The following is a 15,371-nucleotide window of genomic DNA, read 5'->3' as shown; positions in this document are numbered from 1 at the left end:
CTTTGCGCATTATAGGGTGGATTCTAGTCATCATGCCATTGAAGCTATTCTTTTTAATCAAGAAGACATGATGCGTTTGCAATCTTTAGATCATATTGCTTACAATGAAAATCTTAGGAAAAAGGTTCCTGCCGATGTTCTAGTTGATAAAATTTCCAAGCTTAATGATGATTTTGCTATACAGAATAATGGACTAGGTTTTCCTCTTGAACGAAGGCTTGTAGCTTTTTGCCAAAAGAATGCTTTTAATGATGAATTGGTTGTGCAATACAAAGGGCCTAGGGAGGCACCCATACCTCCCGAGATTGATCTTGGGGACTTTTGTCCCATTAAATTTAGCCCTTTTGATTACTTTTGCTTGCCTCAAAGAAAACTTGCTGCTGAACATAGAGAATATGAAAGAAGTTTTCATGATTTGCCATACCACTATTATGGCAATACCTAGATCTATCCTCGCTTTTATGCCTAGCTAGGGGCGTTAAACGATAGCGCTTGTTGGGAGGCAACCCAATTTTATTTTTAGTTTTTTGTGTTTTTCTTCTGTTAGGGAATAAATAACCCATCTACCTTCTTTTTGGATGTGGTTTTGTGTTTTAATTAGTGTTTGTGCCAAGTTAGACCTATTGGATCTTCTTGGATGATAGTTATTTGATCTTGCTGTAATTTCCAGAAACTTTGCGTTCAGTGCCCGAATTATTAAAAATCATCAGAATGTGATAAAATACTGATTCCAATTTCTGCTGGTCAATAAACAAATTTTCTAGGTCTGCTAATTTTGGTAGATTTTTTGGAGTTCCAGAAGTTTACGTTTGTTACAGATTACTACAGACTGTTCTGTTTTTGACAGATTCTGTTTTTCGTGTGTTGTTTGCTTATTTTGATGAATCTATGGCTAGTAAAATAGTTTATAATCCATAGAGAAGTTGGAATACAGTAGGTTTAACACCAATATAAATAAATAATGAGTTCATTACAGTACCTTGAAGTGGTCTTTTGTTTTCTTTCTCTAACGGAGCTCACGAGATTTCTATTGAGTTTTGTGTTGTGAAGTTTTCAAGTTTTGGGTGAATTCTTTTGATCGATTATGGAACAAGGAGTGGCAAGAGCCTAAGATTGGGGATGCCCATGGCACCCCTAAGATAATCCAAGGACACCAAAAAGTCAAAGCTTGGGGATGCCCCGGAAGGCATTCCCTCTTTCGTCTACTTCCATCGGTAATTTACTTGGAGCTATATTTTTATTCACCAACATTATATGTGCTTTGCTTGGAGCGTCTTGTATTATTTGTGTCTTTGTTTGCTAGTGTGCCACAATCATCCTTGCTGTACACACCTTTTGAGAGAGCCATACATGAATTAGAATTTGATAGAATACTCTATGTGCTTCACTTATATCTTTTGAGCTATGTAGTTTTGCTCTATGTGCTTCACTTATATCTTTTGAGCGTTATAATTTTGCTCTATGTGCTTCACTTAGATATTTTAGAGCACGGTGGTGGATTTGTTATAAAGAAACTATTGATCTCTCATGCTTCACTTAAATTATTTTGAGAGTCTTAATAGCATGGTAATTTGCTTAATAATAACATGCTTGGTATTCAAGATTTGTGAAACTTTCTTTTGAGTGTGTTGAATACTAAGAAAAGTTGGATGCTTGATAATTGTTTTGAGATATGGAGGTAGTAGTATCAAAGTCATGCTAGTAGAGTAATTATGAATTTGAGAAGTGCTTGAGTTAAAGTTTGCAAGTCCCGTAGCATGCACATATGGTAAATGTTATGCAACAAATTTGAAACATGAGATGTTATTTGATTGTCCTCCTTATGAGTGGCGGTCGGGGACGAGCGATGGTCTTTTCCTACCAATCTATCCCCCTAGGATGATGCGCGTAATGCTTTGGTTTTTGATGGCTTGTAGATTTTTTCAATAAGTATATGAGTTCTTTATGACTAATGTTGAGTCCATGGATTATACGCACTCTCACGCTTCCACCATAGCTAGCCTCTACGGTACCGTGCATTGCCCTTTCTCACAACGAGAGTTGGTGCAAATTTCGCTGGTGCATCCAAACCCCGTGATATGATACACTCTTTCACACATAAACCTCCTTATATCTTCCTCAAAACAGCCACCATACCTACCTATTATGGCATTTCCATAGCCATTCCGAGATATATTGCCATGCAACTTTCCACCATCCAGTTTATCATGACACATTCACCATTGCCATATTGCTAGCATGATCATGTAGTTGACATAGTATTTGTGGCAAAACCACCGTTCATAATTCTTTCATACTTGTCACTCTTGATTCATTGCATATCCCGGTACACCGCCGGAGGCATCCATATAGAGTCATACTTTGTTCTAGTATCAAGTTGTAATCATTGAGTTGTAAATAAATAGAAGTGTGATGATCATCATTCAATAGAGCATTGTCCCAAAAAAAAGAGAAAGGCCAAAGGAAAAAAGGCCCAAAAAAGGAAAATAAATAAAAAGGGGCAATGCTACTATCCTTTTTCCACACTTGTGCTTCAAAATCTTCATGATAGAGAGTCTCGTGTTTTGTCACTTTCATATACTAGTGGGAATTTTTAATTATAGAACTTGGCTTGTATATTCCAACAATGGGCCTCCTCAAGTGCCCTAGGTCTTCGTGAGCAAGCAAGTTGGATGCACACCCACTTAGTTTCTTTTGTTGAGCCTTCATACATTTATAGCTCTAGTGCATCTGTTGCATGGCAATCCCTACTCCTTGCATTAACATCAATCGATGGGCATCTCCATAGCCCATTGATTAGCCTCGTTGATGTGAGACTTTCTCCTTTTTGTCTTCTCCACATAACCCCCATCATTATATTCTATTCCACCCATAGTGCTATATCCATGGCTCACGCTCATGTATTGCGTGAAAGTTTATGAGTTTGAAATTATTAAGGTATGAAACAATTGCTTGGGTTGTCATCGGGGTTGTGCATGATGAGAGCATTCTTGTGTGACGAAAATGGAGCACGACTAAACTATATGATTTTGTAGGGATGAACTTTCTTTGGCCATGTTACTCTGAGAAAACATAATTGCTTTGTTGGTTTGCTTGAACTATTATTATTCTCTATGTCAATATGAACTTTTGTCTTGAATCTTTCTAATCTGAATATTCATACCACAAGTAAGAAGATTTGCATTGAAATTATGCCAAGTAGCACTCCGCATCAAAAATTCTCTTTTTATCATTTACCTACTCGAGGACGAGCAGGAATTAAGCTTGGGGATGCCTGATACGTCTCCAACGTATCTATAATTTTTGATTGCTTCATGCTATATTATCTACTGTTTTGGACTATATTGGGCTTTATTTTCCACTTTTATATTATTTTTGGGACTAACCTATTAACCGGAGGCCCAGCCCAGAATTGTTGTTTTTTGCCTATTTCGGTGTTTCGAAGAAACGGAATATCAAACGGAGTCCAAAAGGAATGAAACCTTCGGGAACGTGATTTTCTCACTGAATATGACCCAGGAGACTTGGACCCTATGCCAAGGAAGCTTCGAGGTGGGCACGAGGTAGGGGCACGCCCTATACCCCCAGGCGCGCCCCCCACCCTCGTGGGCCCACCGAAGCTCCACTGACGTACTTCTTCCTCCTATATATACCTATGTACCCCCAAACGAACAGATACGGAGCCAAAAACCTAATTCCACCGCCGCAACTTTCTGTATCCACGAGATCCCATCTTGGGGCCTGTTCCGGAGCTCTGCCGGAGAGGGCCGTCATCACGGAGGGCTTCTACATCATCATAGCCTCTCCGATGAAGTGTGAGTAGTTTACCTCAGACCTTCGGGTCCATAGTTAGTAGCTAGATGGCTTCTTCTCTCTTTTTGGATCTCAATACAAAGTTCTCCCCCTCTCTCGTGGAGATCTATTCGATGTAATCTTCTTCTTTTCGCGGTGTGTTTGTTGAGACTGATGAATTGTGGGTTTATGATCAAGTCTATCTATGAATAATATTTGAATCTTCTCTGAATTCTTTTATGTATGATTGGTTATCTTTGCAAGTCTCTTCGAATTATCAGTTTGGTTTGGCCTACTAGATTGGTTTTTCTTGCCATGGGAGAAGTGCTTAGCTTTGTGTTCGATCTTGCGGTGTCCTTTCCCAGTGACAGAAGGGGCAGCAAGGCACGTATTATATCGTTGCCACCGAGGATAACAAGATGGGGTTTATTTCATATTGCATGAATTTATCTGTCTACATCATGTCATCTTGCTTAAAGTGTTACTCTGTTTTTAACTTAATACTCTAGATGCATGCTGGATAGCGGTCGATGAGTGGAGTAATAGTAGTAGATGCAGAATCGTTTCGGTTTACTTGTCACGGACGTGATGCCTATATACATGATCATGCCTAGATATTCTCATAACCATGCTCAGTTCTGTCAATTGCTCAACAGTAATTTGTTCACCCACCGTAGAATACTTATGCTCTTGAGAGAAGCCACTAGTGAAACCTATGGCCCCCGGGTCTATTCTCATCATATCAATCTCCATCACTTTAATCTTGCTTTGCTTTTTTACTTTGCCTTTTACTTTTCACTTTGCATCTCTATACCAAAAATACCAAAAATACTATCTATCATATCTCACTCTCGTAAGTGACGGTGAAGGGATTGACAACCCCTAATTGCGTTGGTTGCGAGTAGCTATCGTTTTGTGCAGGTACGAGGGACTTGAGCGTGTCCTCCTACTGGATTGATACCTTGGTTCTCAAAAACTGAGGGAAATACTTACGCTACTCTGCTGCATCATCCTCTCCTCTTCGGGGAAAACCAACGCAAGCTCAAGAGGTAGCATGTCACCATCTACAAAGGTCGACTTGTCGCAAAAAGTTTTCGACAAGTTCAAGGGGTTGACTACGATGAGACCTTCTCACCCGTAGTGATGCTTAAGTTAGTCTGAATCATGTTAGCAATTGCCGCATTCTATAATTATGAAATTTGGCAAATGGACGTCAAAACTGCATTCCTTAAATGGATTTCTTAAAGAAGAGTTGTATATGATGCAACCATAAGGTTTTGTCGATCCTAAAGGTGCTAACAAAGTGTGCAAGCTCCAGCGATCCATCTATGGACTGGTGCAATTATATTGGAGTTGGAATATACGCTTTGATGAGGTGATCAAAGCATCTGGTTTTATACAGACTTATGGTGAAGTCTGTATTTACAAGAAAGTGAGGGAGCTCTGTAGCATTTCTAATATTATATGTGGATGACATATTGTTGATTGGAAATGATATAGAATTTCTGGATAGCATAAAAGGATATTTGAATAAGACTTTTTCGATGAAAGACCTCGGTGAAGATGCTTATATATTGGGCATCAAAATCTATAGGGATAGATTTCGACTCTTAATAGGACTTTCACAAAGCATATACCTTGATAATGTTTTGAAGACGTTCAAAATGGATCAGTCAAAGAAAGGGTTCTTGCTTGTGTTACAAGGTCTGAAGTTAAGTAAGACTCAAAGCCCGACCACAGCAAAAGATAGCGAGAGAATGAAAGTCATTCCCTATGCCTCAGCCATAGGTTCTATAAAGTATGACATGCTATGTATCAGACCTATTGTATAACTTGCCATGAGTTTGGCAAGGGGTACGATAGTGATCCAGGAGTGAATCACTAGACAGTGGTCAAAGTTATCCTTAGTTACCTAAGAGGACTAAGGAAATGTTTCTCGATTATGTAGGTGATAAAGAGTTCGTCGTAAAGAGTTATGTCTATGCAAGCTTTGACACCGATTCGGATGACTCTGAGTCTCAATCTGCATACATATTGAAAGTGGGAGCAATTAGCTAGAGTAGCTCCATGCAGAGCATTGTAGACATAGAAATTTGCAAAATACATATGGATTTGAATATGGCAGACCCCTTGACTAAACATCTCTCACAAGCAAAACATGATCACACCTTAGTACTCTTTGGGTGTTAATCACATGGCGATGTGAACTAGATCATTGACTCTCGTAAACTCTTTGGTGTTAGTCACATGGCGATGTGAACTATGTGTGTTAATCACATGGCGATGTGAACTAGATTATTGACTCTAGTGCAAGTGGGAGACTGGTGGAAATATGCCCTGGAGGTAATAATAAAATGGTTATTATTATATTTCCTTGATCATGATAAAGGTTTATTATTCATGCTAGAATTATATTGACTGAAAACTTAAATACATGTGTGGATACATAAATAAAAAGCTTGTCCCTAGTGAGCCTCTATTAGACTAGCTCGTTGATCAAAGATGGTTAAGGTTTCCTAACCATAGACATGAGTTGTCGTTTGATAACGGGATCACATCATTAGGAGAATGATGTGATGGACAAGACCCATCTGCTAGCTTAGCATATTGATCGTTCAGCTTATTGCTATTACATTCTTGATGTCAAATAAATATTCCTTCGACTATGAGATTATGCAACTCCCGGATACCGGAGGAATGCCTTGTGTACTATCAAACGTCACAACATAACTGGGTGATCATAAAGATGCCCTACAGGTATCTTCGAAAGTGTTTGTTGAGTTGGCATAGATCGATATTAGGATTTGTCACTCCGTGTATTGGAGAGGTATCTCTGGGCCCTCTCGGTAATACACATCATAAGAAACCTTGCAAGCAAAGTGACTAAGGATTTAGTTGCAAGATGATGTATTACAGAATGAGTAAAGAGACTTGCCGGTAACGAGATTTAACTAGGTATGAAGATACCGATGATCGAATCTCTGGCAAGTAACATACCGATGGACAAAGGGAATTATGTATGTTTTCATAAAGGTTCGACCGATGAAGATCTTCATAGAATATGTAGGAACCAATATGGGCATCCAGGTCCTGCTATTGGTTATGACCATAGAAGCATCTCGGTCATGTCTACATCATTCTCGAACCCGTAGGGTCCGCACGCTTAATGTTCATTGATGACATAGTATTATATGAGTTATGTATGTTGGTTATCGAATGTTGTTCGGAGTCTCGGATGAGTTCACAAACATGACAAGGAGCTCGGGAATGGTCTGGAGGTAAAGATTGATATATAGGATGATATGGTTAGGCCAAGGGGTCAGGCCCATGGGGCTTTAGATCGGTGCAAAAGGATGTTTTGCAGAGGTCAGGGTCCAATGGCGTCTGGCCCTGGGCTAGATGCCAAGACCCATGGCGTCTGGGCCAGACGCCAAAGACTGTGGCGTCTGGTCCTGGAAGTCCGAGAAGGACTCTTCCTTGCGGGAAAAACCGACTCTGAGAAGGCTTTTTCTCCAAGTTTCGACCCCATGGCTCAATATATGAATACAGGGGGAGGGCTAGCACCCGGAACACATCAAGATTCACCAAGCCGTATGTTGGAAACCCTATCCCCTCTAGTTTATCCTCCATCTAGTTTCTGTAGTGCTTGGCGAAGCCCTACGGAGATTGTTCTTCATCACCAACCGTCACCACGCCATCGTGCTGTCAGAACTCATTTACTACTTCACGCCCCTTGCTAGATCGAGAAGGCGAGGACGTCATCGAGCTAAACATGTGCTAAATGCGGAGGTGTCGTACGTTCGGTACCAGATCGGGATGGTCGTGAATGTGTACGACTACATCAACTGCGTTGAAAAATGCTTCCGCTTAGCGATCTTCAAGGGTATGAAGATGCTCTCCCCCTCTCATAGCTATGCATCTCCATGGATACATCTTGCGTATGCATAGAATTTTTTTGTTTTCCATGCAAGTTTCCCCAACAGCTTTAGCAGCTATGGTCGAAAACTCTAGATTAGGGACTTCTCCTTGTTTAAAATATTTTTATTTCAGAATTTTCCTATTACAAATATATCATCTAATACTAGTATATATAAATATCTGATATACCACTAATGAATCCACGAAAAAGAAATATTTTCAAAATCTTAAGAGTAGGAAAATAAATGCATCCTCGTTAATTTCCATTAATACTAGATCGGATTATATAAGTTGGAGGATTGGTAGCATATACTAAGTAACATTGCATATCACAATTGTTTATTTGTATCATTTAAAGAAAGATTCTCATTATTTGAGAACATTAAAACAATGATTTTAGTTGACTGGCTATATATATGATACGAGAAGGAGACCGAACGCAAGCAATCACTTGAGGTACCGACCATTGTTTAATTTTGTTGTTCTTGTAATATTCGGTAGCGACAAGAAGTCAAGAGCAGCACCAACGATGGCACTGGTCCATAGATGCTGAGGTGGATGCGGTAATTAAGTCTATGCCTACCGACCGTGCTCCGGGACCAGACGGGTTTACTGGGCTTTTCTTAAAGAAATGTTGGCATATTTTGAAGGATGACTTTATGAAACTGGTGCACGAATTCTATGAAGGGAAATGTAATTTGGAGTGTCTAAACACGTCTCTTATCACCCTCGTTCTGAAGAAACTAAGCCCTGAATATGTTGGTGATTTTAGGCCAATATCATTGACCAATACTTGTTTAAAGTTCTTAACGAAGCTCTTGGCAAATCGTCTTCAAGGGGTGATCCTCAAATGTATACACCGAAACCAATATGGTTTTCTTCGGTGTCGATCCATCCAGGACTGTTTGGCATGGTGTTTTGAATACATACACCAATGCAAAGCTTCCAAAAGGCCTATCATTCTCCTGAAACTAGACTTCACAAAGGCGTTTGACACCATTGAGCATGAGTTGATACTTAGGATTTTGAAATGTAAGGGTTTTGATAACCGTTGGACTAGTTGGATTGACAGCATTCTATCGACAGGATCCTCTTCAGTCCTTCTGAATGGAGTGCCTGGTAATCATTTTGTCTGTCGTTCAGGTGTTCGTCAAGGTGATCCGCTATCTCCATTGCTCTTTGTGATCGCGGTGGATTTGCTCCAATCGGTTGTAAACGAGATGTGCTCCAGGAATATTCTCACATTGCCAATCCCAACTACCTCGATGGACTATCCGATCGTGCAATATGCTGATGATACGCTCATCGTTCTTCCAGCTGTTGATAGTCAGCTCATTGCTTTCAAACAAATGCTTGATGTCTTTGCCAAATCAACCGGCCTCAGGGTGAACTTCAGTAAGTCCTCTTTGATACCAATCAATATGACTGATGATGAAGGCACACGTGTTGCTGCATTGCTTGGATGTGATGTTGGTACTATGCCATTCACTTACCTCGGCCTACCAATGGGCACTTCTCGGCCAACAATTTATGATCTGTTGCCTTTGGTGGATCGTATTGAAAGACGATTATCTGCGTCTTCTTGTCTCTTGAATCAAGGCAGCTGGCTACAACTCTTGCAGTCTGTACTAAGTTCTATGCCAATATATTTCTTGTGCACCCTTTCATTACCGCAGGGTATATTGAAGCAGATCGAGCGGATTATGCGACAATGCTTGTGGAGAGGGAACTCGGATACGCCTCGGCAGTCTTTGGCGGCTTGGGATTTGGTATGTCGTCCTAAAACTTGTGGTGGTTTGGGAGTTTTGGACTTGGGCATTCAAAACGATGCCTTACTCATCAAGCACCTTTTCAAGTTCCTTAATAAGATGGACGTACCATGGGTATCTCTTATCTGGGACACTTATTACGCTTCTGTGCCCCCTAAGTCACGCAAAACTGCGGTTCTTTCTGGTGGAGAGATGTACTCAAGCTCTATGATAAGTTTTGTAACTTGGCTGTTCCACAAGTACGATCGGGGGATACAGTGATTTTCTGGCTTGACCGTTGGCAATTTAACAACACAACGGTTAACATGCGGCTTCAATTTCCAAGACTCCACTCCTTTGTCATTGATGACACTCTAACAGTCAAGGATATTTTGGAGTTACCCGAACCATCTGACAACCTTCATCTACCATTGTCTGTTGAGGCCTTTGAGGAGTTCAATCAACTTCAGGTATTCCTTAATATGGTTCAACTTCAAGAAGGGGTTAAAGATGTCTGGAAATGGCCTTCCAAGACTGGTGACTATCAGTCCAAGATATACTACTTGTCATGCTTTTCGGACAATGTGGTTGACCCCATCTTTAAGTGGATTTGGAAATGTTCTTGTACTCTGAAGTTTAAGGTTTTTCGTTGGCTCCTTCTGATGGATCGTCTAAACACTAGAGACATGATGCAGCGACGGCACTGGATCATACAGGATGACACTTGTGTTCTATGCCATTTGGCATCACATGAGGACAGAGCACACCTATTCTTCGCCTGCAATTTTAGCCAACGTATCTGGAATTATCTGGGTATTTCATGGAATCCGCAGCCAGACCAGACCACTTTTGACATGGCTTCTGATGCTAGGAGAGATTTTGGGCATCCTTTTTTCCCTGATGTAGTATTCACTGCCACTTGGAATATTTGGATACAAAGGAATGGGAAGGTCTTCAGGAATGAAATACCTTCTTTCAGGGCATGGAGGAGGAATTTTTTGCAGGACATCTCTCTTTTAGCTCATAGAATCAAATGTAAATATAGGAATAGTTTAACCTCTTGGATAGCTTCCTTACCCTAATCACTTATTTTGTAAGTATTACTCTCTCCTCCTCTCTCTTAACTTTGTAACTTTGTACTACTCTGCTTTGAGTTTTAATAAAAGACTGTGAGGCTGCTGCCTTGTAGTACATAGTCAAAAAAAACGATGGCACGGGGAACCATCGTACCCAGCCTTTTGGTGCTGCTTCTGGTCGTTTGCTGCGCAACCACCGTCGTCCATGGCAAGGAGTGGACCGTTGGTGACAACAAGGGATGAAGCTTCGGTGTCTCCGAATGGGAGGGTGGCAAGCACATCCAGTCCGGCAACGTGCTTGGTGAGAACTCTGAAGATCGGGTGATTGGTTGTTCTTAATGTATATACTGTGTTCTGATCTGTATTCTTGTGTTAACTAATGCACGCAGTGTTCAAGTACAACCCTAGTATGCACAACGTGGTGCAGGTGGGAGAAGGCGACTACAACTCATGCAGGGTCTCGGGCCCGTCGAGGACCTACACCTCCGGCAATGACCACATCCAGCTCGCCCACGGAGGCAAAGCATTCTTCATCTGCAGCCTTCCGGGTCACTGCCAGCAAGGCATGAAGATAGCTGTCACTGCTTAATAGATCTCGCGCATATGCATGTCTCTGTATTTGTACTTTTTACCAAGTCTTTATGGTGTGCTAGCCAATGATGAATTGCTGATGGAAGAAATAAATTGATCCTAGTGCAGTATTTGCATCATGTTTTCATGGAACCTTGATAAACCAACATCTATTTGGACTAGCTACTATAAATATACGAGTAGACATAAGTTTCTACCATTCTACCAACCATACTTTGAACATTAAGGGCGAATGATTATGAAGGTCTATCACAGTCAATTGAATTCGGAGTCTTCTTTAAAAATAGTTCACCAAAAGTACAAAGCATTTCAAACATAATAAACATTACATAGGGGTTCTTGGACCATGAAACGACCACTACCGCCAGAACAAGCCGCTCACGCGCCACTTGTCAGAGCCGGACAAACCTTTTCAATTACACCCGAGAAGTCTTCATGCACGCACCCTTAAGGACTAGTGCCCCGAAGCCCTAGTCGTCGAGTCAATTTAACAAACTAGATCCACCAATCTAGTAACACGGGCGATCTTCATATAGGAGCTCCTAGTTGGTTCTTGTCGGATTGAGTGTAGGTTTTGGACAACTCCACTCCATGATTTCAGTACAGTTGTTTCAAACAGCTCAACTTCATTTTCTTAGTGGATTAGAGCTGGAGTAGCATCTATTTCATTTTACTGGAGCAGAGAAATGGTTGCTTCACCTGCTCCACTTCATCCACCATACCCCTCTACCCTCGGAGTTCCTTTGAAACTACCCAATATGCCATATTATTAACAAACACCAAGAGCATCTCTAGTCAACCACTTATAATTTACTCCCTTCAATCATTTATGTAAGGTGTATAATTTTTGGCACGGTGACCAAGGCACATAATTATACACAAGTTAGAAAAAAATAACCTTGGCTAAATCATTGATTAGTGGTAAGTAAATCATTTAGGCTACAAAAATAAGAGATACACGCAATCGGGAGAGAGATACTTTCCTTTTTTACAAGGAGAGATACATGCAATCAGGGGAGAGATACTATCCTTTTTTCTAGAGGGCTGAAAATGGAATTTCTAATGAATTAAAAGAAATGCACCTTACATTGTGGAATTTTATAAAAAAACAAATACACCTTATAAAAATTAAACGTAGGGAGTATCTCCATATATGCCTTTCTAAACTTAACTCCTTCATATTTAAGGAGTTAAGTTGTGCCAAACCTAACCAAACCCTATATTTAACTCCCTAAAATCTTTTTGACTTATTCTTCCACCTTTTTTAACATTCATTTCAAACAATTGCATGGTATTTCTTCAATCATTTGCATGATTTAAATTCAACGTACACAACAAAACAACCATAAACATACATATAGTTCATCCAATCAAATAATTCAAATTAAAACATGCATATAGTTCATCCAAAAACTACCACATCGATTAAGTTTGATCCAAAAAAATACAACATAACATGCGTTATGTCGTGGACCAAGCCCTATCCAGAAAAACACGAACTCAATCACTTGCATGCTCATCACCACCAAAGAAATCATTTTCGGGTGCTATGTAGTTTTTCAATTTTCAGGTGGAAATTGCGGGTGCGCTAGAACTCTGAGTGAATCATGCATGACTTCTGTACCGCCAGGATCGACAACAGGATAAATATTACATGATGCCATAGCATAGGGTACCCCTTTAGTAGAGTACTGTAGTGTCATTTATTTTTATTTGGAAACATGGAACTCTGTAGAAAATGGAATAGTTTTTCTAGACACAGAAATGGAATAGTTTGTACCTTCAACAGAGTACTAGCAGGATGGGCCTGGCCCAGGTAATGATTTGTTGTGCTAACCGAAATGCATTAGGCCCATTTCTGATCGTCTTGTTGTCTCCCCAAAATCAGTCGACCTCTGAATTTCTTTGCGTCTTGAAATTGGTTGCAACATTCTATTGCATTAAGCGTGTCCTCGGACTAAGTTTTGCATTGAAGTTTTCTTGGATGTGGTCATTACTGGGGTAGTCCATTTTGCACAGAGTCTAAAGAAAAATAGAAGGGAAAAGGGGAGCACCAGGGATCGCCGCGAACATATGAAGCGCGACTATCCAGTGTGCCTGCCCAATAGTTCGGAATAACATAAAGGACATGGCCTACATGAAGCAAGTCGTGCCGATTTTCTCCTTTTTTTCATTTTGTTTTCTTTCTTTTTTTTCTTTTCTTTTCTTTTCTCTTCTCCATTTTTTTCATTATTTTGCTTTTGTTTCTTCATTATTTTACATAAAACTTTTTTTTTCTCCGGGGTTTTCCATTTGTTTCTTTAGTTTTCTTTTCATTTTCCTTTTTCTTTGGTTTATTTTGTTTATTTTTCTGTTTTCATTTTTTCGGATTTCCTTTTGTTTCTTTGTGTTTTTCATTCTACATTTTTATATACATGATCAACATCTTCTCAAATTGCTGTTCAGCATTTTTTATATACACTATCAACATTTTTTCAAATATTTGTTTAATATGTTTTCAAATACTTGATCAACATTTTTTAAATACTTATTCTATATATTTCAAATGTTTGTTCAACTTGTTTTCCATTCATGCTCAATATTTTTCAAATACTTGTTCAACAATTTTCAAATACTTGATCAACATTTTTTTCAAATACTTATTCAACATGTTTTTACTACTTGTTCAACATTTTTAAATACTTGTTAAATATTTTCAAAAAAAATTGAAGATTGTTTTTCGTAATATATTTTTTATAATATTGTACAGTATAAACAGAAGTACAAAAGAAAAAAAAGAAAACAGAAAATGTAGAAAAGGAAAAAAAGAATGGCCTCCCGCGCTTGTGGGCCGTCCCAGCTCGCTCGCCCTTCAGCGAGTCTGCAGCGAGACTCACTGAAGGCGAGATATAGGCGCGCCCGACGGGAGATATTCTATCTTCTATATAGTCTCGATTGTTAAGTTCAGTTCTTCAGCAGAGGCACTCTACTGACAGTATATATTATAAAATGCCCATGCTAATTCAAATACACTTTGAGGCAAAACAAAGCGTCAAAAGCAAAGGACAGACGAAACACACTTGGATATTCATTCATTAAACTTTGGTTTAGTGCTTTGTTGCCACTATTTCAGTTTAAGCTAATTACATGTGACCATGATTTTAAAATGTAATAACATGCAATGGCCAATGATCCCTTAAACACAATTGTTTCCTTTTATGTTGAACTCTACTATTCATCTCAACGGGACACTAGTGATGTTCAAGAGGTCTCCAAAGCAATCTCCACAACACGGACCTTGTGTGTGTACAAACAATTCTTTTTTGTTTGCTTACTACATTTGTGTTGGAAATATGCCCTAGAGGCAATAATAAAAGCATTATTATTATATTTCCTTGTTCATGATAATTGTCTTTATTCATGCTATAATTGTGTTATCCGGAAATCGTAATACATGTGTGAATAACAGACACCGACATGTCCCTAGTGAGCCTCTAGTTGACTAGCTCGTTGATCAACAGATAGTCATGGTTTCCTGACTATGGACACTGGATGTCATTGATAACGAGATCACATCATTGGGAGAATGATGTGATGGACAAGACCCAATCCTAAACATAGCACAAGATCGTATAGTTCGTTTGCTAGAGTTTTCCAATGTCAAGTATCTTTTCCTTAGACCATGAGATCGTGTAACTCCCGGATACCGTAGGAGTGCTTTGGGTATGCCAAACGTCACAAGTAACTGGGTGACTATAAAGGTAGACTACGGGTATCTCCGAAAGTGTCTGTTGGGTGACATGGATCAAGACTGGGATTTGTCACTCCGTATGACGGAGAGGTATCACTGGGCCCACTCGGTAATGCATCATCATAATGAGCTCAGAGTGACCAAGTGTCTGGTCACGGGATCATGCATTACGGTACGAGTAAAGTGACTTGCCGGTAACGAGATTGAACGAGGTATTGGGATACCGACGATCGAATCTCGGGCAAGTAACATATCGATAGACAAAGGGAATAGCGTACGGGGTTGATAGAATCCTCGACATCATGGTTCATCCGATGAGATCATCGTGGAGCATGTGGGAGCCAACATGGGTATCCAGATCCCGCTGTTGGTTATTGACCAGAGAGTCGTCTCGGTCATGTCTGCTTGTCTCCCGAACCCGTAGGGTCTACACACTTAAGGTTCGGTTACGCTAGGGTTGTAGGGATATGTATATGCAGTAACCCGAATGTTGTTCGGAGTCCCGTATGAGATCCC

The 15,371-nt window shown here is 40.0% G+C and overlaps 1 pseudogene; it reads left to right on the top strand.

The window, feature by feature from the left end:
* Nucleotides 1–10,666: 10,666 nt before the first annotated feature.
* LOC119298260 lies at nucleotides 10,667–11,123 on the top strand (annotated as a pseudogene).
* Nucleotides 11,124–15,371: the final 4,248 nt, after the last annotated feature.

This window comes from Triticum dicoccoides, chromosome 5A (genome assembly GCF_002162155.2).
Source record: "Triticum dicoccoides isolate Atlit2015 ecotype Zavitan chromosome 5A, WEW_v2.0, whole genome shotgun sequence".
Lineage (NCBI taxonomy): Eukaryota > Viridiplantae > Streptophyta > Magnoliopsida > Poales > Poaceae > Triticum > Triticum dicoccoides.
Note: the sequence above shows the minus strand (reverse complement) of the source record. Positions and strands in the feature narration are given on the sequence as shown.